Source organism: Chelonoidis abingdonii, chromosome 13 (genome assembly GCF_003597395.2).
Source record: "Chelonoidis abingdonii isolate Lonesome George chromosome 13, CheloAbing_2.0, whole genome shotgun sequence".
Taxonomy (NCBI): domain Eukaryota; kingdom Metazoa; phylum Chordata; order Testudines; family Testudinidae; genus Chelonoidis; species Chelonoidis abingdonii.
Window position 1 is genome coordinate 25081845 of NC_133781.1, and position 25103 is coordinate 25106947.

The 25103-nt window shown below is 40.7% G+C and overlaps 1 protein-coding gene and 1 long non-coding RNA gene across 5 annotated transcripts in view; one reads left to right on the top strand and one right to left on the bottom strand.

Moving 5' to 3' along the window:
* Positions 1–5896, bottom strand: part of LOC142047676 (uncharacterized) — a 12066-nt gene extending 6170 nt beyond the window's left edge. Inside the window, exon 1 of the long non-coding RNA XR_012656939.1 lies at positions 5565–5896. This is a non-coding gene — a long non-coding RNA (uncharacterized LOC142047676). The remainder of the gene's footprint in view (positions 1–5564) is intronic.
* Positions 5897–5970: 74 nt separating this feature from the next.
* The window catches only part of HELZ (helicase with zinc finger), a 134082-nt gene continuing 114949 nt past the window's right edge, over positions 5971–25103 (top strand). For 2 of the 4 annotated variants that reach the window (XM_075071875.1, XM_075071876.1), the window contains exon 1: positions 5971–6052. The gene's annotated coding sequence lies outside the window, so the exon portion shown is untranslated. The remainder of the gene's footprint in view (positions 6053–25103) is intronic. The other 2 variants (XM_075071877.1, XM_075071878.1) reach the window with 1 other exon arrangement.

Genomic DNA, 25103 nt, shown 5'->3' on the forward strand with positions numbered 1-25103 from the left:
ATTTAAGCCACTAATAAAGAAAAGTATACAGGAAAACCACTGAGTTTTATTTTTACGTTGCTAATCAAATGTAATCTGTTTTAATTAACCATTTTCATTTTATTAAAAGATGTTAGTGACTATGCTGGTTTTATAGTTTTGTTGCTTGCTTGTTTTTTTTATTACTGTTTAAGTTAAAATTCTATTTAATTGCTGTCTGAAAACCAAACTTTTCAGGGGCGTGGAATGGATGAATTAACATTTTGCCTTTTTTTTTTTTAAATTTAAACAGTGCTGTGGATCCTGAAGTTCTGCACCAACTGCTGTATAGAATTGTGTATAGATGTGTGACATGGAGAGAGAGAGGTTCTGTGGTGAAACAAACAATGGACAACACATTGCATTGCAGTGAGTGGGAATATCCACCAATAATGGAGCTACAGAGTGGCCTGGCAACATTTTCCTGGAAGCCAACTACCCACATCATCTTACTCAGTTACTACAGTCAGGGAGGATGGGGGTAGAGAGGTCTTAGTGAAGCAGATTTCAGTGTGACTCACACATATGGTGTTATTGTGCTGAGATCCAGAGTCACCAGTAGGAAGGGGAGATTTTAACAAAGGATCTTGGGACAAATTTCTACTCTTACAGAAACTGGAATGGGGTCTTTTAGTCCAAACCTAAATGAGCATACAATCTATCTTTTGATTTTGTCTGTATAGTGTCTAATACCATGGGGCGCTGACTTCTAGGCACTACTGTGATGCTACTATCACTAATAATGTCCATATTGAGCAAGGATAAACTTGATTTTAATGTCTGGAAGTTGTCTTCAGCCAGCATGAAAGCCATGAAGTGCAGTTTGACCACCTCCTGTTTTGTTTTTGCATTGTTATAGGACCGAGTTTGGCTTCTGTTTAAGTCAGTGGGAAATTCTCTGCAGAATCTGGTCCATAAACTACTCTGAAAGATTCTATCACTAGCAACTCTGCTTGCTCTGAATATTGCATTTATTCTCTAGAAATACAAATATCAAAGAGATTAGGTTCTGGTCACTATTCAAAATCCAGTGGATCAGACATGAGTTAAAAATACAGATTTCTTTTTATACTTGCTGATGCAACAGGTACCCAAAAATGGGATGGAGTCTGAGAAAAACTATTGTTGTAGATAATATTGGTGGGATTCATCCCTGAATAGAGCAAAGCTTGGTTAACAACTTCATGTAATAATTAACACTATTATTAACGAGTTTGCATTAATACAGTCCCCATTTTAAAGGAAGGATGGTCCAGGGGTTAGGGCATTAGCCCACAATGTGGGAAACCCAGCTTGAATATCCTGCTCCACCACAGATTTCATTTGTGACATTGGGCAAGTCACTTAGCCTCTGTGTGCCTCAGTTCTCCATCTCTAAAATGGGGATAATGGGTGGTGAGGACAAATACACCGAAAGATTGTGAGGTACTAAGACACTATAGTGAAGGGGGCTGTATAAAGAGATTAACCAATTTATTTAATGCTACTGTCTCCCATTTTACAAACAGGCCAATATAAAGGTTCTTATCTTTAGCTAATGTAAGAGTTAACTTCATGGCATATAATACTTTGCACTTATAGAGTGACTTTCTTCCTAGTGCTTTATAAACGAGTTTCACAATGCTGTTGCCAAATAGGTAAATATTATATGGAATTGTACAGACAGGTAAAGCAAATAATTTGACCAAATTTAGATAGCAAGTTGGCAGAAGAACCCAGGAATCCTACCTCCTAGTCCCATGCTTGAATCATTAGATTCTATTTCCTCTACAGAATTTAAAACCTTTTAAAGATCAGCCAAACGTAGGTTGAATGGTGGTGAGAAGGCACAGTGTGTGCATATATAAATCAGTTTGATACAAGTCAGGAGCAAGCACCTTATTCCAGTGTAAAGTACCAGAGTCCACCGGCTTGGTCCTACACTCATTTGTTAATGCTCTCATTTCTAATGTTGCTGTTTTCCTGACCTGATGACTCAGGACTTGCCACCACCTGTCACTTGTGGAGGTGAAGTGCTGCCTCCAACCAAGCTAGCTCAGCAAAAAGAGAGAGAGAGGTAGTGCAAGAGAATTATAAAATCATTACAATTTTGAAGGTAGAAAGAAAAAGGGTTATTATCGGACAGCAAGAGGACAAAAGGGATTAGGCCAAAAGGAAAGGTGAAAAAAACAGGATCGGTGCGTGTGTGTGAGAGAAGATCAGAGATGAGGCCAGGAAAAAGTTCCTAACTGTCAGGGTAGTTAAACACTGGAATAAATTGCCTAGGGAGGTTGTGGAATCTCCATCTCTGGAGATATTTAAGAGTAGGTTAGATAAAAAAAGTCTATCAGGGGTGGTCTAGACAGTATTTGGTCCTGCTGTGAGGGCAGGGGACTGGACTCGATGACCTCTCGAGGTCCCTTCCAGTCCTAGAGTCTATGAATCTATGAAAAAAAATTCCATCTTTTCTATCCTCTCTGCTTAGGATGTGATGCCCCTGCCCAGCTCCACACCTGGAAAGCAGACAGGAAATATAGAAATTCATGCCCCCTTCCTGGATCACATGTAGCCAGATTCAATGTTGTCGTTCATTCAGTTATTCCGAAAACTGCAGTGCAGAATTTAAACTTTGGATAAGGGGTTGTGAAGATGAAATCCACTGGTCAGTGTGTTATGTATCTCTTTCTGTGCCCAATCCACAAAGGCCGCAAATCTGTCTCTTTCGCTCAAGCTGTAGCTACTTAAGGTGTTTAGTGCTAGAGGTGCTAGGTTCAATTGCTAATGTATCAACCAAAATTGTGGCTGTCACATAAGGCCCTTAGAAGAGGAGGAAGTAGATATCTGCTTTTTGGAAGCCCTTCCTATTTTTGCATTGTGGCTGTTAAGTTAAGGGTGTTAATTCTCATCAATTAAATATGAACTTCCAAACTTTGAGGGTATCTGAATCCAGCATTTTGTTCTGGCCCAATTTTACAGTTTGCACCTTCCCTTCAAATAAATATGGATTGTGAAGGAGGTTGGAGAAAGCAATCGTATGAAAAAATCCCTGACCATTCACCTTTTCCAGGATCAGAATCTATAGCGTAGTGATTTGAACAGAGGAGCAAAAAACTGGGATTTAGATGCTAATCCCATCTCTCTGCTGCTGATTCCATTTGTAGCCTCCGGCACGTCCATTTACCTTCCTGTGTCACAACGAACTACTCTGCAAAATGCAACAATTCTTGCTACTTCACATGGATGTTGAGGGGTTTAATTTAAGTAGCAAGATCTTCAGATGAAATATGTGTGTAGATTTTCAGTATTGTACGTTATACATGGCATTTCTCATAATAGTGGAGGCTTCTGCCAATACCATGGCCAGAATTCCCCCACCCTCATCTTTGGATCGTGTTGTGTGCTGTTGGCTGCTATCATTTCCCAGGGGTGGCCGCATTTCAGGGCTGTAGGTTGAAAAGCCCCTGGTAAATGTGAAATAATATAATATAGACTGAATAAGAAAATGCACTTACCCCCTGACACATTGTGTCAAATCTTTCTCTCCTTGTTTAATCATTATGTACACATAATAATTCTTACCATTGTACAATGTGTTGAGGGACAGATCAAATATTGGCAAAGAGAAGCTTTTGTAAAACATAAGCCAAATAGAGAAGATTTCATTTTTTTCTAATTCTAGTGGACATGTTATTTTTCTAAATCCCTTCCTTTCTAAATTCCAGCTGATTAAAAAACAAAGCAAAACTCATCAGTTTAACACAAACATTGCAACATTGTGAAAGTGTATGAAAAGTCGACAGTGAAATTGACAAGGAACAAAACTTGATACTGACTAATCTATTTCAAATGTGCTGGCTGAATGAAACGCACAGGGTAGAACAGAAAAGGATAATAAACAGTTAAGTAGAGGTGAAACATTCTTTAACTATTTCCTGTAATTCTGGTGTTTTTAAAGGAGATATGGCTATAAACTGACAGTTGACTTGTCCCACATAGTGGTCTTGTTAATATCCTCCAAATCCAAGTTACCTAGGAGGACAAGCCCTTCAGGGGGCTTGTCAGTGTGGCTGCAAGCCTTCCACAGATTCAATAAAAGACATTTAAAGTCACAGTGCACCATTTATGGCAGAGAGGAAAGGTCGTTTGGGTGGGTGGAAACTTTTTGTGACTAGTTCCCATTTGCAGCATGTTTACTTTGGGGGATGGGTGCCTCTGGCAGGCAGGCAGGCAGCCCCTCCCCAGCCAGCAGTGATGGCCCAGAGCAGGCTGCACAAGAATATTTTTGTCATTTGAAATGGCGTCCTCCCTCCCTCAGAGTGGAAATACCACATTCCTCCTCAGCAGTCCCTGACATGGCCTCCACCATGGCACTGAAACAGTTAATCATGCTGGCAAACATGTCTTTAAAGTTGAATAAGGAAGATAACTGCATTGATTTAACATCTGGGCAGCAAAAGATTGCACACTGCAATTTATTTCCTTGTGTTATTTCTATTTCTGCAAAGGGTCTTCTTTGGAATAATCAAGAATGTGTTATATGAGTACTGAAAATATTCCTGGGTATAAGTCTCTGTACTTGCAGTGGCAAAGCCTCGGATAGTGTGTTAGTGATTAGTCCTCAAGAAACTTGGATGATCTTCAGTCTAAACTTAAATATAAATGCCTTTAGGACAATTCAGTGCTAAACCAATTTGAATCCTATATTTTTCTTAATTAAAAAAGTTGAGGGGAAAGGTTTAAAAAAAACAATTGCAATCCTACTTCATAAGTGACCTACCTTAAAAGTCTGAAGTCAGATCATAATTTTTCCAGTCTTGTACTGTATTTGTATGTTATTTGCTCCAAAGTATAACAAGCAAAGCATTTTATGATATGCATGCACACAGCGTTAATAACATTTCTGAAGTTATTTTGCAAAACATGATAATTGTGAAGAAAAATATTTGAAAGAATATGATTGCTAAGCATTTTGAAGTCAGAGCCACTAATACATTGCTAACAGGAAAGAGTTCTTTGCAAAAATAAACCTGTTATACAAAATAATTTGAGATTCACGCAGAGCCATAATTGGTTTCCAAAAGGGAAAGTTCCTTAGCAAAATTGTAAGGGAAAAATATTTAAAATGTAACAACCTACTTTCCTGAGAAATATTATACTGTTTTTGTACAATATTTGCTATATGTATGCCCAGCCATTAATATAATCCCCTATGGGGAAAGCAAATTATTGCAAAAATTTATAGTAAAATAAGTGCAAGGCAAAAACATATTTCCATGTACTGGTGCACTTTGCCGCAGAGGCTGGCATACAAGACATTTTGTGGTATGCATAAATATCCAATAATGCATTTCTGAACGGGTACATGCTTTTTTAAAAAAAAAAAAGTTGCAAGAGGAAACACCTATTTTCAATAAACCGTACCCCAGAAAATGCAGTTACATGTAGTTATGTCTGCAAATCCAATGATTTATATAACGTTTATATAAACCCCCTCCCCTCATTTAGAAATACAGTATATACTTATTTTGCAAGGAAAACAGATAGTGAAATAATTTGCTCGTCCAAACCTGTTGTCTTGATCGAGGCAATTTGATGCATGCCAGTGACCTGTTCCCCAGGAGGAAAGTTCCCGGGGGATGAGGGAGAGAGAAAAAAGCAATCAGAAACCGCACGCTTCAACGCAGTCACTCTTTGCTCCGGCAGCCGCTTGCGGGGTGCATGGGGAGCCAGCGATTTCACTCCTTTTGCAAAACCCTGCAAGGGGGAGCCCACTTTGTCCAGTGACCCCCAAACAGGAGCATGCCGGGCAGCCTGGCTGCTCCATACCCTCACTCCGATCCTCCCCCGCTTCCCTTTGGGAGGGGGCTCCCCACTTTGATTTTACCACCAACACCAGCAGCCCCCTCCCCTCCCCCCCGCCTGGCTCCCCTCTAACTTTCTTTGCTCTGCTCCTGGGCTGGGGGGAAGGCGAGAGGGGTGGGGGGAGGCTTTTTCCCACAATGCTTTGTGGGGACGTTGACAAGTGGATCCAAGATGGCGTAGAAAGTAATGACAGGTAAGTCAGGACTTCCCTATTCCCCCCCTGTGGGGGCCCAGGGCAGGGGGGCCCGGCCTGGGAGAGCCCCGGGGAGGGGATCGGGCCTCCCCCGAGGCCCAGCAGCCTCCCGGGGGCTCGGGCTGAAGCAGCTGGCCGGGCTGGACGCTGAGCAGTGCCGGCTGGAGAGGGCCCTGTGTCTGCGGAGGGGCCTGCAGCAGCAGCCGCTCAGGGGCTGTTTACAACCAGCCTCAGCCTGAGCCTGGGCGGCTGCTGAGCTGCCCCCCTGGGCGAGACACCCAGGGACAGAGAGACACCGCCCCAGGCCGGACAGAGTTGGCTGATGCCTCTTACACAATTGGCTGCTCTTCCCCCCCCACTCCCCGGGTCAGGGGTTTCTTCGGGGTGGGGTTGGGGGGTGTGGGTCTTTTGGGTTTTTACACCAGGTGCGGGGAGTTGCTGACCCCAGGGAAGAAAAGGAGAGATTAAAACAATTTTTTTTTAGGGTTTATTGAGAGTAAAAAAAAAAAAGTCAGATTTTAACAACTGCCTTAAAAATGAAGCCCCAGATGAGCGAGGGCTCGGTAAACTTGCATTTTTGATTGCTACACGGGGGCTGTCCCAAGGTAAGGCAATGTGAAGTGAGGAGACTTAACCCAAAAAGACCCTCTGAAATCACTGTTTACGCACTGAAAATCTTGTGTAAGCTAAAAAGTGGAAAGGTCTTATTGAACCCCCTGTCTGTCCCCAAACAAAGCCTTAACAATTCTTTTAGGGCAGAAACCTGCAAACAGAGACCCCAGTTCTGGCTAAGATTTCTCCCATGATTGACGTTATCTGTATTTAAGTGTTGGAAGGACCAGCTTCTTGTAGTAATTTTCATACATATGAGAAGTTGGTTGGTCTGAATATATCAGAGTTGATCAATGTGTGGTAGTTTTGAGTAAAGGGAGATTTTAAATGTATAATTGACACAAGACAAAATAAATTCCTTCCTTTTACTGGATGAAAACACTCTTACAAACTGTACTTTAATATGAATTGCAAAATGAGTGAGGATTTGGCATATCAGCATTATTGTTTTTCACAGAGACAGTCCCAGCTTGGTTGATTTTGAAGAGAGAGATTTAAAATAATGAGTAAGATGTAGCATAACTGCAATTTGACTGAAAAAACAGTGGAAAAAAATCAGTCATGAGATTTAGAACTGCTTTCCAATTAATGACCCAAGTAGCAGATCTACATTCATCATGGCTGGTCAAGCTGGCATATTGTGAATAGGAGGTATTTTCATCATTTTTCTACTCCCCCAAAAGAGCATTACTGAAATAGTGAAAAAAATAAAATAACAATCCTTTGTTGAAGGAACAGACACTTTGTAAAAAAAAAAAAAAAAAACAATTAAAAAACTGATCACGACATGAGTCAAATTGTCAAGTTCACATCGTTTTCCCTCATGGGATGATTGGAAGGAGTGAGATTTATAATAATATTTATAAATTGCAAAATTTTATTGAAACAGTTAGTTGTAAGATGGACATCTGCTTTAAAAATTAAACACAACGTGAGTGAAAAGTTAGTAGGTCTGAAAACATCAGAGCTGGTTTTGATGGGAGAATTTGTGTGTGCAGTAGTAATTTCTCCAATCTCTAGACAAGGCAGGAGATTTTAAATGTGAAATTGAAACAAATGAGGAAAAATCCTGCATCCAGCAAGTGAGTGCTACTTCATTAATCTGAAAGCAGTTTTATAAAAACTGAAGGATTCTCCCTCTAGATGAATGAGATTACGGCAGGCCTGGTTTTCACTGCATACAATTGTTTGGAGCAGGGAATGTATTCAGTTTTCTGTGTCTCAGCTTTGGTCTAGTCCACAGAACCGTATGCCTTTATTGTTAAGCAAAGGAGCTGCCAGAAGGCATGCAATGTATTCTATTTTCATTTTATTCTGTTAATACAATTTTAAACTTTTAGTTCAGGAAAAATTGGAGCTGTAACATCCCCAAGTGAGGTGTATAATGTAAATTTTATTCCCAGTCCTCCCCCTTAATTCTTATTGTATGAACATAGGTTATTTTCAATGAGTTAGATTAATTGGTGGAAAAAATCAGTATTTTAGAGCTGTAGTTCTGAAATTTGAAAGGCTGTAGAAGTTTGTATTTTATTTGTTCGAGTGACTAAAGGTTAAAGTGAGATATGCAAGCAGCACATTAACCCACATTTTGTTCGCAATCAAGTCTATTTGCAAGGACTCCTGCCCCTGTATGGAGTCCCATTGACTGCAGAATGGCTCTTCGTGGGCATATAGGTCCATGTTAGCAGCTGTGATTGCAGAATCAGGGTCTTCATTTGTAATTATATTTTTTCTGTTTCGGGTTTAGACACACAGAGAGAAATTTCCATCTCAGTGTAAAATAAAAATATATGTAATGGTAGATATGAGTGTTTGGGGAGGGTGTGAGGCCTGGTGGGTCAAGCACTGAATCTGATTGTGACTGTGGGCAAGTTGCTTCACCCCTATACCTTCTCATTTCCCCCATCTGTAAAATGAGGATAATGATACTGACCTGCTTTGTAAACAGCCGTGAGTTCTATGGATGAAAAACACTATATCAGAGGTAGGTATAATTATTATTGTTCTTTGCATCTGTTAATATGATAGTTTGATGAAAGATTTCCTGCAACGCGGATAATTATTTTGCTTGCTTAAATTCCCCCTGCAATTTTAGTTCAATATTTTCCTCACTTCTAGTGTTTTGTTTTGTTTTTTAAGCTGTTGTGTCCTATCATTCTGCATTAGTTACTGCGTTTCATCCTACAGGTAGCTTCATTTTCGTAGTGACTGAACCCATCCCTGTATGTAAATTCGTATGTCAGTTTAAGGCCCCTGATCCTTGTGCTCTTGTGGAGCTCCTTCATTGAGGTCAGTGATATCCATATAGAGCTGATTGCAGGAGTGAGGTCTAAATTAGCAAAGAGCTTTGGGATGACATATGCTTTGTGTCCCACATCCTGGCCCCCAGCCTAAGTAGGGAGAGCCTGCTTGGGGAATGAGTGGGAATTGTGGAGCTGCTTTGTGGCTACTACTGCAGCCTCGGGGTTGGAATATCTTGTGCAGCTGGTGTGCTCCCCTTCTTGGAGCAGGGGGATGGCAGAAAATGGCTGGTGGGTCAATGTAGATCAAGAAGCCATGGATTTTAATGAATTTCTGTGCATCCAGCCCTGATTTGCTCCCTAAAATCTACTTGAGCCCCTGGTACAGGGGGCATTTAGCCTGAGGAGCCCCTGTCATGGTTGTCTTCTTGGACCAGCATCACAATGTTCCACTTCAACTGAAGTCCTCCGGCTGCTTAGTATGGAGGAGGAAATGGCAGCAGGATTTTTGTTATAAATCTCTTCTCCCGCTCATCTATCAGGGTTTTGCATTTATTATTATTTATTATTTGTGTTGCAGAAATACCTCAAGGCCAGGACCCCATTGTGCTACAAGCACTGTGAACAATATTTTATTCTATTTTTTCCCTTTAAATTTATAAATTGTATGATGGATTAGGGATTATCAGAACAAATAAACAATTTTTTTTGTTTCCCCATTTGTTTTACCATTTCTTTAGCAACCCTTGGTGATAGGGCTCCTCTTAAAAGCCCTAGCCTTATCTAGGAGAATGTATGTAGGAAAATAGTATATGTATATTCCAGCCTCTTCATTCCAGAGTCAAGTGAAGGGAGTTAGGTACTATTCATCCTATTTTCCAAAGAAAAAGAGGAAGAGAACACTAAAACAGACATTGCCATTTGAAAAGTTCATATAGGACATACTTTTCAATAAAAAAAGACAGTGCTTAAGAGAGTTTCATGGGAAGTTTTAACCAGGAAAACAGGTCAATCTTTTCTCTTCTCTCCACCTGTTGCTGCCAGGAGACTTTGTTCAGCATCTGAGCCCTTTTCCTATTCTTTTTGGCAACCCTCCCCCCGCCCTCCTATAGACAGTGATTTTAGTTTACTGCAAAGTCAGATTACTGTCTGGAAACACAGACTGGCATATGATGATTTTGTTATGGTGGTGGTGATATGTAATGCAAATGTCTTGTGCAGAAATAAATCTTTTATATAGTGCTTTCCTCCCTTCCTCACATAGGTGCTTTACAAAGTGAGATCCAAACTATACACGGAAGTGTACTCATTTTTGGAGTGAAACACTGAAAACTGTATGCTAATTTAGGACAGGTGGTGAAAAATACAGTATACAGTTGAAACTGCATGGAGAATTTAAGCACACAGAATGGAATTACCTAAATTGAAATTTGTCTTCCTGTTGCCTTTCCACTGCAATGGTAAGTTAGAATGTCTGACTTAGCTACAGTGGATACAATACGTTGGCGTGCTCAAGGATTCTGTGGGCAGTCACAATGCCATCTACAGCAACTCTCAATTTTTTCATCTCATCTTTTTTCCCTTTGTGCCCAGATGATCACATGGCAGGTTCATGATGTGAAAGCCAGACTGTAGGCAAGGCAACAGCAAGCCCAAGACTCTTAGTTTTTCATGAAGGCCATTTAAAAAATCTTGAGATGCTCCATTCTACAACTGAAAATCCTCATCTATTGCCATTGCCTCATCCCATTTATAAGGGAGCAGAGAGCTACCAAATTTTCTGACTGGTGTGGCGTGTGTTGAATCTTTGTCAGATCAGCGTAAAAGTAACCGCACACATTTGCAGAAAGGAGAATTGGTATTAATAGTGAACCATCTTGCTTGTCCAAGAAGCAATAGCCCCTGTGTGCTAGCACTGCTGCTGAGTCACTAGAAAAGTTGTTGCAGTGATATTATGTACTAAGTCACTACTGCAATCCCCTGCCTGGTTTGTTTCTGTTGCGTGGCCTCAGGAAATACCTCTGGGATCAAGAATGGCCAGATAAAGGTGTATGTTTCGTAATCTTTGGGTTATATATTGGCTGGGACTACATCTCATGAACTACCCTCATTTAATCAATGTGAGGACTAATGCTTCTAAGAGCTCTAGTGAGTAAACTGGAGGGATAAGAATAATAACAGGACAAGAGATCAGAATTTGTGTATTTCGGAGTTATAGGAGTTAAGTGAACATTAGGATCCACTGCCTCTGGAGCAGCATTTGGCTTGTTCCAGGCTGGCTTTGTGGCCTTTAGAGTAAGTGTTATCCAGAAACGGTGGCAATTTTTGTATAGCTACACATTATAAAAATATTGTTTATCACTGACATTTAAAGTTACACTGCTTAGAACTTTGGGACATCCATGTTACAAACCGAGACCTACTGACTGTATGGTAAAAAAGGAAATAAGTAACTCCGCCGAGTTGAAGACTGCTACTCTTGAGAATCTGTGTTGTCACTGTAGCAGAAGGGTTTAATATAAGGTTAATTTGCTGGCAAAATATACATTGGGTTAGCAAACCAAAAAAATAACATAACTTTGCGGACAAAAATATAGAGGTCCTCACAATAAAAAGTAGAGTTGTGACTGAGGAGATGCACAAGTAAGAGGTTTTTATTCATATATTATTCTAATTTCTTGCATGGTTATTTCATTTTCTCCTAGGGTATCTTTAAAAAAAAAGCTATATACTTCTGCAAAAGAATATTCCCTGCCCAGAGCTCATCTAAATTCCTCACCAACTAATGGGATTCTCAACTATTCTTTGAGAGTCACAAGATAACATCCAGCAAATAACTTTTTAGACTCTGAGCTTGTGCCATCTCATGCATCAAGCAAAATCAGGCTTTCTTCTTCACCTCTTGCTTAGAGGGGAGACCTCCAAGGAAAATCCTAGGGTTGCTTAGGAGATTGGCAATTTTCAGGGGCTGTGCTTCTCAGTCAGTACGAAAGTGGCATCCTAGGATAGCATTGTGTCCATGATATTATTGGAAGTGCTGTTTTGGTTATAGAGTTTGTGTTTATAGGATTGGGGCACTTTGGCCAACTCCTACAGCACTCGCCTGTAGGATGGTGAAGGATGGCCAACATGGCTTCCGAATAAGTGAGTGACTTTTGTTTTGCTAGCCTTAGGCTAGTCAGACACACATATTTTCTCTTTCTTGCCAGAGTTGGGGTCTACAGCTCCATTTGAAATATTTTAAAGGTCCACAAATGAAAAAAAGTTCAAAACAACTAGTTTACATGATAACTGAGAGCAAGCCTCCTAGTCTGGGTAGACAAGCTCATTGTTCTGGAGAAGACTCTAGCTACTTACCCAAGCTTGGTGATTGGATGAGTTTCAAAGCCTGAGCTGCTGCCCAAGCTGCAACACCCACGCTGCTATTTTTAGTGTGCTGGTTTGAGCCGAGCTAATGTGAGTCTGTCTCCACAGGATAGGAGGCACGTGCCCAACTACTCTTAGGCTACATCTACGCTATAGTCAGGATCAATGCTCTGAGATCAATCCACTGGCGGTCGATTTAGTGGGTCTAGCCAAATCGACAGCAGATCACTCTCCAGTCGACCCCTGTACTCTACTCCCGACGAGAAGAGTAAGGTAAGTCGACAGGAGAGTTTCTCCCATTGACACCCCACCCCCATCTGTGATGTAGACCCTCCGGTAACTCGACCTAAGATACGTCGACTCCAGCTATGTTATTCACAGAGCTGGAGTGATGTAGCGTAGGTTGACTTAACGCAATAATGTAGACATAGCCTCAGTCATCAGGTTTGCAGGACTGGGATATGTCAAAAATGGAAAATGTTCTTGTACAAAAATGAAAATTGAACATTTCAGGACAAATTGTTCTGGCAGCACGCAGTAGGACTGAACCACTGAGCTTTCGGGAAAGAGAATTTCTCATGGGTTTCCCAGAAAGGGATATGATGGGACAAATACTTTCTTACTTTTAAAAAGAATTTTACTTCAGAAATCTGAGAGAGTTGTGATCTGAGCACAGGACCATGAGCTGGATACTCCGGAGTCTAAGGCTATGTCTACACTTAATTCGCTGCAGTGCTTCAGTGTAGACGCTCACTACAGCAATGGGAGTAGCTAGTCCACCTCCTTGAGAGGTGGTAGCTAGAAGAATTCTTCTGTCAACTTAGTGCTGTCTATACTGGGGGTTAGATCAGCTTAAGTTCGTCACTTGGGGGCGTGATTTTTCACATCCCGAGTGATATAGCTGGATTGACCTAACTTTTTAGTGTAGACTTGGCCTAATTTTGTAGACCTGGCCTAGTTAAGACTAAAGATAGAAGACTGAAGACTAAAGGCTGAAAATGAAGTGCTAAATATAATATTCAAAGCATTATGAGAGATGTTTGTAGTATATCTGTTGTCTTTGAATCTGTGAAATGTGTTTTAAAACATTCTGCATAGACACCTATACCTACAAAGGAATGTTTGGAGGCCTTGTTCTGTTACTGCAACTGGTATTAATTAGAGTGACATGAGTAAACCCCATGCACCGCTTTGAAAATGTAAGGGACAGATATTGGATCGTATCCGAGATCCACAAGTATTTGTGCCCACAGCCGATGCTTTGGAAAAAGTACTTTTAGCAACGTCTGACAACCCAGCACTGAACAGTATTGGGAATTGAAAGCTCACTGTGCAACTATGAGATTACCAGAATTCTCCAATATTGTAATTAAATGTTATATTTCAGTGGTGCCAGAGATGCCAATCAGGGTTCTGTTGTGCCGGGTGCTTTTCAGATACCTAGTAAGAACTATTATTATGTGTAAGGCTAAAATTTAGTCATGGGCGTTTTTAGTAAAAGTCATGGACAAGTCATGGGCCCTGACCTGTCCATGACTTATACTATAAATACCCCAACTAAATCTTTGGTGTTTTGGAGGGGTCCGTGAGTGCAGCTGCTGCTCTGGAGAGGGGCCTCTGGGCCTCCTGCTGGTGCTGGGGGGGTGCCTCTGGGGCTCCTGCTGGTATTGGAGGGGGGCTCTGCGGCTCCTGCTGGTGCTGGGGAGACTCCAGGGAGCCCACTGGTTCTTGGGGGAGAGGGGCGGCACAGGATCACTGCTGCTGGCAGGGGACAGCCCTGCCAGCCCAGGACCGCCATTGCCGCTGCTGGCAGGGGACAGCCCCGCTGGCCCAGGCCCGCAGCAGCCGCTGCCCACGGGGGGTGGCGTGGGACTCCCACAGCTCTGGCGGGGGGCGGCCCAGGACCGCCACTGTTGCGGGGGTGGTGGTGGTAAGGCTGACCCTGGGGCCACCTTGGCTGCTTGGGTGACCCTAGAGCCAGTCGCACCTGCTGGCTGCAAAAGTCATGGAGGTGCTGGAAAGTCACAGAATCAGTGACTTCTGTGACCTCTATGACAGACTCACAGACTTAATTATGCGATCGTTGGTGAATCTTTCTATTAAGATATGGTCCACACCTTGGAAACGTTTGAGAACATCTATTTGAGACAGAGCAGTAAGAACACATAACTGTACATGATACAGGCTACTGCAGTTTAACTGGGGGACTGGGCTATTATGTACAATTGTTTTATGTCTAGAAGGAGATTTTCTTTAAAGAAACTGAAAGAATTGTAGGCGAGGCTGGTAATACTGCCCATTATTAAGGTAGCCTGACATTTCCTATAATAAAACTCTGTTTTTGATTATCACTTTGCCAAACTTTAACCATTTGGGCTGAAATTTTCTGACAGGCTTTATAAAAAAACCAAAATAATTCACCCAAAACAGTTTAGTCGTTTCCAAGAACCAGGTTAGGGGTGAAATACATTGTTAAAAATTCAGGCATCCTTTTCATTGAAAAATTCTAGCACCACCTCTGCTTTGGATCAGGGACTTGAAATTTGGGGGGGCAGCTTTGTTTCAGGGATGTGTATTGTCGTCTTCATGAAAATCTGTCCAAATTTGGTGAAAATAAAAGCTTTTCAAAAATTCTCAAATATTCTGTCCACACTGTGCATGCTGCAGATGGTCTAAGCAGGACTTTCTCTGCAATTGTAGCTGTGGTCTGTTGTGTTCTGTCCTGGGTTCAGGGCACTTTGTCCTGTGCTCGCTGTGCCCCCTCCTTCCTCCTCCCCCGCTGGGCTATGGGAGTGTGGAGGAAGAAGCTGCCTGACCTGAATTCAGAGAGGACAAGAACTGGACCCTCAGACTGAGTAGGGGAGTCAACTGAGACAAGAGGTCTGGAGGTTGGCGAGGGGGCCCGGAGGCTAGTGGGGGAGGGGGAAAGAGGGAAATTGAAGCTGGGAGTTTGGATGGGGGAGGAGACTGAATTAGAGAACCAGTGGGGCAGGGTGCCAGGAGGGAACATCGATCTGACAGAGCTGAGGTACAGCAGGAGAACTGGTACTGGTGGGCACAGAGACTGGAACAAAGATTCAAGTGGAATGACGTGGGAAACTGGAACTCGGAGTCAGTGGGGATGAGAAATGTGGACAGGAAGGAGGGTGAATGGACGCCAGAGTAGGGGAGTGAGACCGATTGGATGAAGAACTGGGAAGTGATGGGAGTAACAGAACAGCTGGACATGGAGGCTGGGAGTGGGGAGAGGGAGACTGGGATGGAGTGTTCAGAAGGGTCAGACTAGGACTGGATAAGTGAGGAGAATAACACTGCAATCAGAAGCCTGAGCAGTGGAGACTGAGACTGGCTAGGCGAGGACAATAGGATCAGGACGAGGAGCTAGGAGTAGGGAAAAGAAAGGCCTGGGCTAAGGACAAGTTGGAGAGTACAAAGCAGATGGGTCACACTAGAGCACACTCCCCCCATCACCTAGAATAGAACCCAAGATCCCTGAGTCTCGCCATTCCTCTGGTGTCAGCAGATGTCTGAAACACACTAGCATAGTGCCCCATCCTCTCATGCTGCTCTACATAAAGGATGCTGCTGTTAGTTACCCTGTTAGCTCAAGTGGCAGAGGTCTGTGTGATGGAACTAAAGGTCCCAACTCTACTTGCTGATGAGTTGGTTTCAATATGATGCTGTGTGATGGAATTTCTGTTTACTCTTTAAAAAATCTGGGAAATTATACACAGAAAAAACCAGTTAAAAGAACATTATAAGGTTGCAGAGTCATGCATTCAAAAGTTAGGAAATGCCTCAGTTAAGGTTATGGGAGCAACTCCCTTGAACACATGTATTATGATACAGTTATTAATTACAAGATTATATACTATTTTTTCCAAAGGACCCCTGCCTCATTCAGTGCAAAGGATGGACCTGCTCTGAGGATGAATCAGGGCTGTATAGAGAAGGAAGCTGTTGTCTGTAGGACCATTGCCTCATTTGTTGCGTAAGTTGGAAGGTGTGTAATGAATGAAATAGGAGATAACAAGATGAGAAGGGGTGGTCTCATGAATAAAGCAGTTGAATGCTGCCCTGGAGAACTGGATTCTATCCTGCCTCTGCCACAGAGTTCCCATGTGATGCTGGGCAAATGACTTAACCTTACTTTTCACAGGTGGTCTCTACTAGTATGTTCCTCATTTTTTGGGTGCTTGGTTTGAGACCAGGGGGTCTGATTTGTAAAAGGGCTGAGCACTCTCAGCTTCCGCTGAAGTCAGTTGGAGCTATGCTTGAATATATGGAGTGCTATAGTATGTTAAATACTCTGAAAAATCAGGTCCAAGGTACACCTCTACCCTGATATAACGCCACCTGATATAACATGAATTCGGATATAACGTGGTAAAGCAGCGCTCAAAGGGGGCGGGGCTGGGCGCTCCGGCGGATCAAATCAAGTTCGATATAACACGGTTTAACCTACAATACGGTAAGATTTTTTGGCTCCTGAGGATGGTGTTATATCGAGGTAGAGGTGTATGTCAAATTGGACACCCAAATGTAGTGGAATTTTGACCTTAATCTGCCTGTGCCCAGTTCCCCATCTCTGAAATGGGAATATAATACCACCTCATCTCAGGGAAGTGTTGAGTATCATAGAATAGTCCCCAAGGAAATCATATTTCTGACTTTAGGGCAGGATTTGAATAGTGCGCAGTAAAATAAGGCTCGAAGCCACACATTGAACAATGTGGAAAAAACACCATATTGAATTGATGCTCAGTGAATGAGCACCGTCCATTCATTATGTGCACTAAATGAGGTAGGGGTCCTGTGGAAGAAGTAAAATATGATCATGTATCATAATGCTGCATACAAGGAGGTGAATTAAGATTGTACAGGCAATTCTGGCATGCACACACACACACACTTGTAACACTTTATGGACAGCCTTGAAAAAATGGATCACTTGAAAGGCTGTAGATCAAGAAATTAGTGATGTAGTTGTGATAGATGAGGCAGTTAGATCTATACATTGTGTAAGTAATTTTCAGATTCTAAGCCAGAGGTCTCGATTTGCTCAACAGATACCTTGTTAAAGGCTGCTGACATGACATGGCTAAATCAGTTTGACAAATCCCTTGACTAGGCGTTGTCATTCTAAATTGGGTAGAGGTTTTGAGGAGATAACACATGCAATTTAAATAGGGGATAATAATCCTAGGGGGCCACTAGCTGAAGTTAATTGAAAGGTCTTGAAACGATCTTTCTTTTTTTCCTTATCCATTTTCTCCACATATAATGTCAATCTCAGTGTCAGTGCAGACTGTCCTCTCTCTCCCACTGATTCCAAAGTAAAAACAAAAGGAATCAGTAAACAAAATAAAAGCTTATGGGTATCTGTATTGAAATCTGTCTCAACATGTTATAAATTCTTATAATTTACCATACGTGATGTCTGTAGAGTTCAAAGGCTGCAGGTGTTGGGGTCAGGTCTTTGCTTAATGTAGAATACCATCCCATTTTTATTATTTTTGAATTGTGAGGATAAACCCTGCTTAAAGCCTCCAAGGATTGGGTACCACCCATCCATTCTGAAGCTGGGTCCCAGTCCCGCAGCCCTTATTCAGTAGATGTGAATGGGACTGCTCACATGAGTAAAGATTGACCACTTGCCCTTTTGATTGGCTGTCCTCTCCTTGGCCTTTCTTCTAGGTGGAAAGACAATACAAGTACTTACTCATTCAGTAAGTGTCTTTAAGTTAAAAGATGTGTTTTTGGAGCACTCTACCTCATTATGTTCCTTCTAAGATCTAGTCATATCACCTTTCTCACAAGCCATGTAGCTGAAGTTCTGAAGTGCTGCTGTGCTATAGTCAACCTTAGACAGAAGTTTTCTTCTTGCTCTAGACTGATTTTGGATTTCACATCAGTTTTGAACACTGGGCCATTTTGCCTGCAATAGCACAACATTATAAATGGAGTAATTCATCTCTTTCTAGAAAACAGGTTAGATTGTCAGCTGTTTGGGGCAGGGACTTAGCCTTTGTAGTGTTCTGTGAAATGCATAACACGCTTCTGAGTGCTGCATAAATAGTATTACTGCAGTAGCCTTATGACCAGCGTGTGAATGTGAGAGAGATTTGCTACTATGCTTTTGAAGAAAACAGAAGCAACCTTTTAATTTATCCCTTTTACTTCTATCCCACACATCTGAGAGTTAACATTCTTTTTGCAATATAGTTCATAATTCTTTTGCATTGATGTCATTATCTACTCTCCTGTTATTAAGTATTGGTTTGTGGATGTACGATTTTCATAGTACAGTACAGCTGTCAGACTGAGCTGAGAGTGCAATAGGAAAGTAGAATTCTTTGCCTGCAAAGAGCTCTGTTTTCTTTTCTCATGATGTGCAACTTTATTTTGTGGTTCTTAGCTGGAACAACACACTTTTGTGGTTTGATTTATTTTCTTAAAAATATAGGCAAAGGTAAGTAAGTTTCTATTATCAATTATAGATGAGAAAAATGAGTAACAATAATAATTTTGACTAATCTAAAGGACTCGAGTGGCAACTTGGAGTTACAATCAGACTCATCCAGAGTTGTGGGTGAGCCTTAAAATTGGGTCAGTAGAAACTTAAGAGTCTATTATGGTTTTGTAATGTATATATTTTTAGTTACTATGTAAGATGATATAGTTATTGGTATGCATATTATTTCTTATTTTACTAAAATAACATTGTCTGATTTATGCTGGATCTTTGCTAAGTGTTGACAGTTAACCACTGATGAGTCATCGTTTTTGTCTGTAAAATGTTGATGCAATCACAGACACAGTGAGATGATAGTTAACAGATTGTTTGTATGTAACATTTATTTTTACTGTGTAGTGTACTAGTCTGCATTCACTGGTAATTTGAAAAAATAATATCTAGAACATGTTCAAGTCACAGGGACCTTGTCCTTATCTGCTATCCAACTTCCATCCTTCTCCTAATGAACAATTTACCACAAGCCCCTTAGCAGATTTTCCGCTATGAGTAGTTCACATTCCATTTTCACCAGTGATAATAAATTGCATAAGCTCACTGTCTTTCTTGGAATTCTTGAGCTGCACGATGTGTAGTGCCGGGCACATGGTAAAGTGATTGTATGTTTACTATTTCATATGCTTTCTCTCTAATTTGTCTTAGTATTGAATGTCTTTTAATTAGAATCACTACTCACAGTTTTGAAACCTCTGATTTGTAAAGACCGTGTGGTTGTGTTGCGTTTTATATAATGCATAGTTTGTATGATGAGCATCAGGATCAATAAAGTTATTGATTGCTGCTGATGGAAATTTTATGGCCAAATCCTGCAGTCCTTATCCTGACAAACTCCAAATAAAGTCAGTAATTGACATGAAATGAAAGTTTTGTCTGAGTAAAGGTTGTAGAATTTGGTCCTTATTCATTAGTCTTCTTTCTCCCAATGTTTAGACATTTAATAAAATTCATTTAGTAACTTCTTTTTTATTAATATTTTAGACTGAGATGTTTGGGTTCCAACCCCTCCTAATTGGTAGTGTTCTGGTCTTTAAACTTGAATTTTCTTTCTGCTACCAGCTTATCTTCCCACTCTTAAATTATTTTAACATAGATTTTTGTGTTTAATTCATTGTAGATCTGTGATTCGTACCCTGTTTAAGAGGTAGACAAGAACAGCTTTCATGCTAAATCAGCCACTCACTTAGCTCTAATAATTAGGTACTCTAAGTGAAATCTAGTAATAATAATAATAAAAGAAACCTCCATTGGGCTTTTGTTGTCTCTTTAAAATAATTGCCAGGAAGCCATCTCACAGTGCTTCTGGTTTGGAGCAGAGCTGTTTGTGGGGTGCAGGAGAAATGGGGGGGGGGGGCAGTTGGGGGAGGCCATACCCCCTGTCTCCTCTGCCTAATGATGGGTCTGATTCAAAACTCCGCAGTTTAAAAATTTCAGGGTGTGGCTCAGGCGCTCATTTTCAATTTTGTTTTCTTTTTAAGACATTGCTCTGCAGGGCCAGAGGTTGGACATCACTGCTTTATCATTAATCTTCAACTTGAGAGGTTAATGCTTCTTAAAATATGCAAATATTTACTGAATTGCCTACTTTGTAAATGTATAAATGGGCATACAAGACCTTGCTCTTAATCCTTGTGCCATTGCAGTTAGAAGGATTGATTGACTAGGTAGAAAGTGGATTCTCTGCAGTGGATTGAGAAAGAACCTAGATCTGTTTGCCTTAGCTGGTTAGCTGTCAGCTTGTCTGCTTTATCATAGGCTTTGGCTCCATAAAATAAACTGTGATGTATAGTGGTGCACAATCATGGGCTGAACTTCTCCCAAAATACTAAACTTGTAGTTCAGTTCTGCTGTCTCTCCTCCTCCACTTAGTTTTGGTTTGTTGTTGGACCAACTATCCAGCCATGATGTAATTCTTCAAAAGCCTCTTGTGTGCCAGGAAGGGTGGCGTTTACATTAGAATAGATGAGCTAGATGATTTTGTTGTTTATAGCTCTTCCTTCCAACCTCATCATTCTTCTTTTCCTACTGCTTTAAAAACACTGAGGCTGGAAATTCTTTATTGGGAGTGCGGGGCCAGACTAACCCCCCTTCCAAAACTTGGAGGAATGGATTATTAGGTAAATTTGCCTATGCTAAAGTGCCTTGGATTATCCTAGGGAAGAACTACATAAACTCTTGCCTGTGTGGTATTTAGTCTTGCATTGTTATCACATGGATTGTAGTGTCAAATCATATCCTAAAACTGTATAAAATGTAATTAAAACGTTGATACTTTATTACAATTCCTAAATTAAAATAATTATATAAATGTGCACTTCCATGTGCACTTATCAAACATTGAATAATCCTCATGCCACCTCTTATAGGAAGTTAGTATTTTAATTCCTGTTTTGGAAATGGAGGAAACTGAGGCCTATAGGTAATTTGCCCGTTGACAAAGGGAGAATATTTGGCACAGCTAGGAATAGACTTCACATCCTTTGACTTTTAGTCCTGTTCTGTTACCGCTACACCATGCTTACTCATTGGATAAATTAGAAATTATACTGTTGTATTTGAATTTTATGAAAAAAATCTTTGAGGAACTGAAAATCAATTTCAGTTAACAACTGCCTCCTCCCTATGCCTATACAAATATTTATTATTCTTGACTGTTTGTACATGAGGAGCACTGGAACCACAATAGACAAGTTCTGAAAGATGTATGACCGTAGATGTCTACATGCCCTGTACTATATGTGGTTGGAATTGAAAGAGCAGAATTTGTTAATATGAGTATTTGAATTGTGAATGACAAAATGAAATTAATCTTTGTTTCTTGATTAAATTTGTCAGTTTCCATACCTTGCCCAAGTGTCAGCTTGCTTTTTTAGGATTAAATTCAATTAATAAATTGGCCTTCTGAGGCTCCCTACCTATTTCTGTGTTCTGTAGATCTTCTGTGTCTATATTCAACATTCTGCATTCAATGCAGAGCCTGTGACACGGTTTAGTCCAATAGGTATGCAGTCCAACCAAAACTCTAGATTAAGTAAAGCTCTGTTATGGGTCCTCGGATGCTCTCTAAGGATGAGCATTAACCAAAAGAAATTGTGTGGCCTTTTCAGCATAAAAGGCCACTGCATAGGGTGTGAAACTTGGCTCCTTTTCAGGCCAGGTGGTTCAACAGAAATTGAGCCAGCCCATAGAAGACAATTCATAAATAAAATATTTTTTTCTTTTACAAGGTGACAACTTGTGAAAAGTGGCAGAGCCAGTTGGTAGGCGGTGAGCTTAATTTCCAAGATATTTTTAACCTTGATGCATGGCTGCTCAGTGACCATAGTGGTCTCTGGGAGTAAATTTATCTCAAAGCTGGAATAACTGCTCTGTGTTGTAATAGGTTGTGAGGAGAACGGTTAGACAACCTACCTTCTGAAGAAGCCATATGCCTATCAGTTATAAGTATATTACCGCCTTCTACCCTTGGAGTAAGGTCTGGAGCATATACAGCTCTCCTAGGCTGCTGAGGTAAATACCTCAAACAGTAAAGAGGTTTAATGAGACAATGGTCCAGGGAGTTTTGTTTATATGGATGGTGAGGCAGGAATTAGGAAATGAAAAGTGCCATGGAAGAAGTGAAATCCTCTTTTTGCAGCCCTGTAGTGGGATAATCTAATTTAAATTTTTGAGTCTTTCAGAGAACGAGCTGCCAATCCCATTTCTTCATTTGTAGTTCCTCCAAGCAATTACTCGTTCCTAATACTGGAGCAAGTCCTAAGGATGGGAAATTTACTATGGGCAAAAACATGAGTGAACTGAACATTGCAGGCTATGGTAGAGCTAATTTTCTATTCCATCTGCCAATTGATTCCACAGCTTGGAGCTAAATACTGGGAACTATATATATAGATATTGCAAGCTAGTGATTACTGGTGGAATCAACCGATCAAGTGAGGAACCCATATTCATTCCTTTTACATTATGGACACATGAGAACTGAGTGTGGACTATGCAAAAGCACTTGCAAACTTTCATCTGAACAAAATCTGTGAATCTGCTTTGATTTTGTGAACATTTGCAAAATTTGGCTTGTCAGAATATTTGTGGAAAGAAAACATTTGGATTGAAATCCTGGCCCCAGTGAGGTAAATGGCAAAACTCCTATTGATTTCATGGGGCTGGGATTTCATCCTTTCTGAATACTCATGTGGCTATGAATTCCCATGCTGGAAGTATTCATGTAGCCATCTTGGAAGTCATTCAGTCAGGGACTGGAAACGGTAGTGTGTGACATAAGTGGCCACTTAAACGGCAGGAATAGTGTGTCAGGATAGTCAAACTTGGATACTTGCATATGTGCCTCAATTACTTTTAATTTTTAAATATGATTCAAACGATTTTTTTAAATCATAGTTACTGACTTTTATAAAACTGCAAGTCAGCCTTCCAAAACAGTAATAAAAAGGTATACTTGTTGAATATCAGAGGGGTAGCCGTGTTAGTCTGTAGCCGCGGTCTTTATGGTGCAACTGGACTCTTCGTTATACTTGTTGAAGACTCAGTCCTGCAAACATTTGGGTAACTTTGACATTAGTGGAATTACTGAGGTGAATAAGGTTACTCATGTGCTGAAGTGCACAAAATCTATTGCTTGTCCTTACCATGACAATGATAATGAAAACATGAATGATATTTTACTCCATCAGCAAAAGTTAAAGCTCTAGGTGGGTGAGTGAGAGTAGAATTTGGAAGGTCACTGTTAAGTCAGAAGGTAAAGTTATAGTCTTTCATCAGGATAAAGGCAGAATACACAAAATTACCTTTCTCCAGCTTTGTTAAGAGTTTGTGTGTGTGTGTGTGTGTCTCTCTCTCTCTCTCTCTTACACACACACACACACACACACACACCTCTAACATATCAAAAACAAGATGGGTTCAGTCAAAATTGTTCTGACAAATCTTTAAACATTGGACATTCATTTGCCTTGTGATTCTGAAAATTAAATTAAGAATGATACAAGACAAATAGAGAATTACACCGTGCTGCTGTAAAACATATCGAACATTTCTTGTTTACAGTGTACCGCTTAAGCATTGGCTGTGAAAGAGCATGTGGTAATGGGTAAAAAGGCACAGTGGATTAAATGGGAAAGGCATGCTTTTATCTATTTGAGCTTTAGACTTGTTGAAATTCAGGCACCTTAGATTGATAAAAACCTAGAAAGATCAAACATAATGGGGATTACTAATAGTGAATTTTTTAATATCCTAGAGATGGAAATTATTTTAAAATATCACAAAAGCTGATTTTATATCTGCAAGAGCTATACATAGTCTCATAACAGTATGAGATAATTTATTTTAGGAAAATTTTCCAAAGATAAGCTGCTTGCTAAAAAGCAAATGAGAAATTGCATCATTCCCTGCTTCAACTATCAAAACAAATTCTTATCAAGTCCATTTTAAACTAAGATAGCTGTCCTGAACCTGTAAAATATATCTAAATGTAGTCGTGGGAGGGATGATATTGTAGAGGGGAGTTATTGAAAGGTTTTGTGCTTTGCTGACCATGTATATTTTTGGCAGATAATCCTTACCACCTTGGACGTAAACTTTATCTCAAACAAAAGACATCCTTAAACTGTTGAAAGTGAGTTTTGGTGGCATCCAGCTAGCCCCTACACCCCGCCTCATTGCGCTTTCTTTTCTAAAAGACTACACCTTAAAAAACAAAACTCAAAAGTCCCAAAAAATCAAGATGGCAGCAAGCATAATGCTACCTGACCTACTTGGGACCTCTGGGCTCTATCTGACATCAATATGAATAAAACATGAGAGAGACTGGAAATGAACAGCAAAGCCACTTAAAATTCTTACTTACTTTCACCCACCGGCCTGAGACCACATACTTTAAGAGCAAAAGTGCTCCTGAAGACAGGGGTGGCTTGGAGGAGAGGATTGAAGGTTGAGAGAAAAGACACTTGGTGACTAGGAAGTAGGTTATTCTTGAAGGATAGAGGGTGTCATTAATGCAGGCACAGAGCATTGGGTGGATAATCATTCAGTAAGGTACTTACGCACGTGCTTAACTTGAAACCAATGGGATTACTGACTGACTTTTAAAAGTTCAGCATGTGCTTATGTATTCTGATGAATCCTGGCTAAAACTAAGATCAAGAGGGGAGGTGAATGAAAGGAGCAGAATGAAGAAAGGGTTAGGAAGAGCTGAGGGGGTGAGGTAGGAAACATGAGTGGAGTTGAGTAGATGGGGGAGATTATGGTGCCCTAAAGTGAGAACAGAAGGAGGCTTGCCAAAATC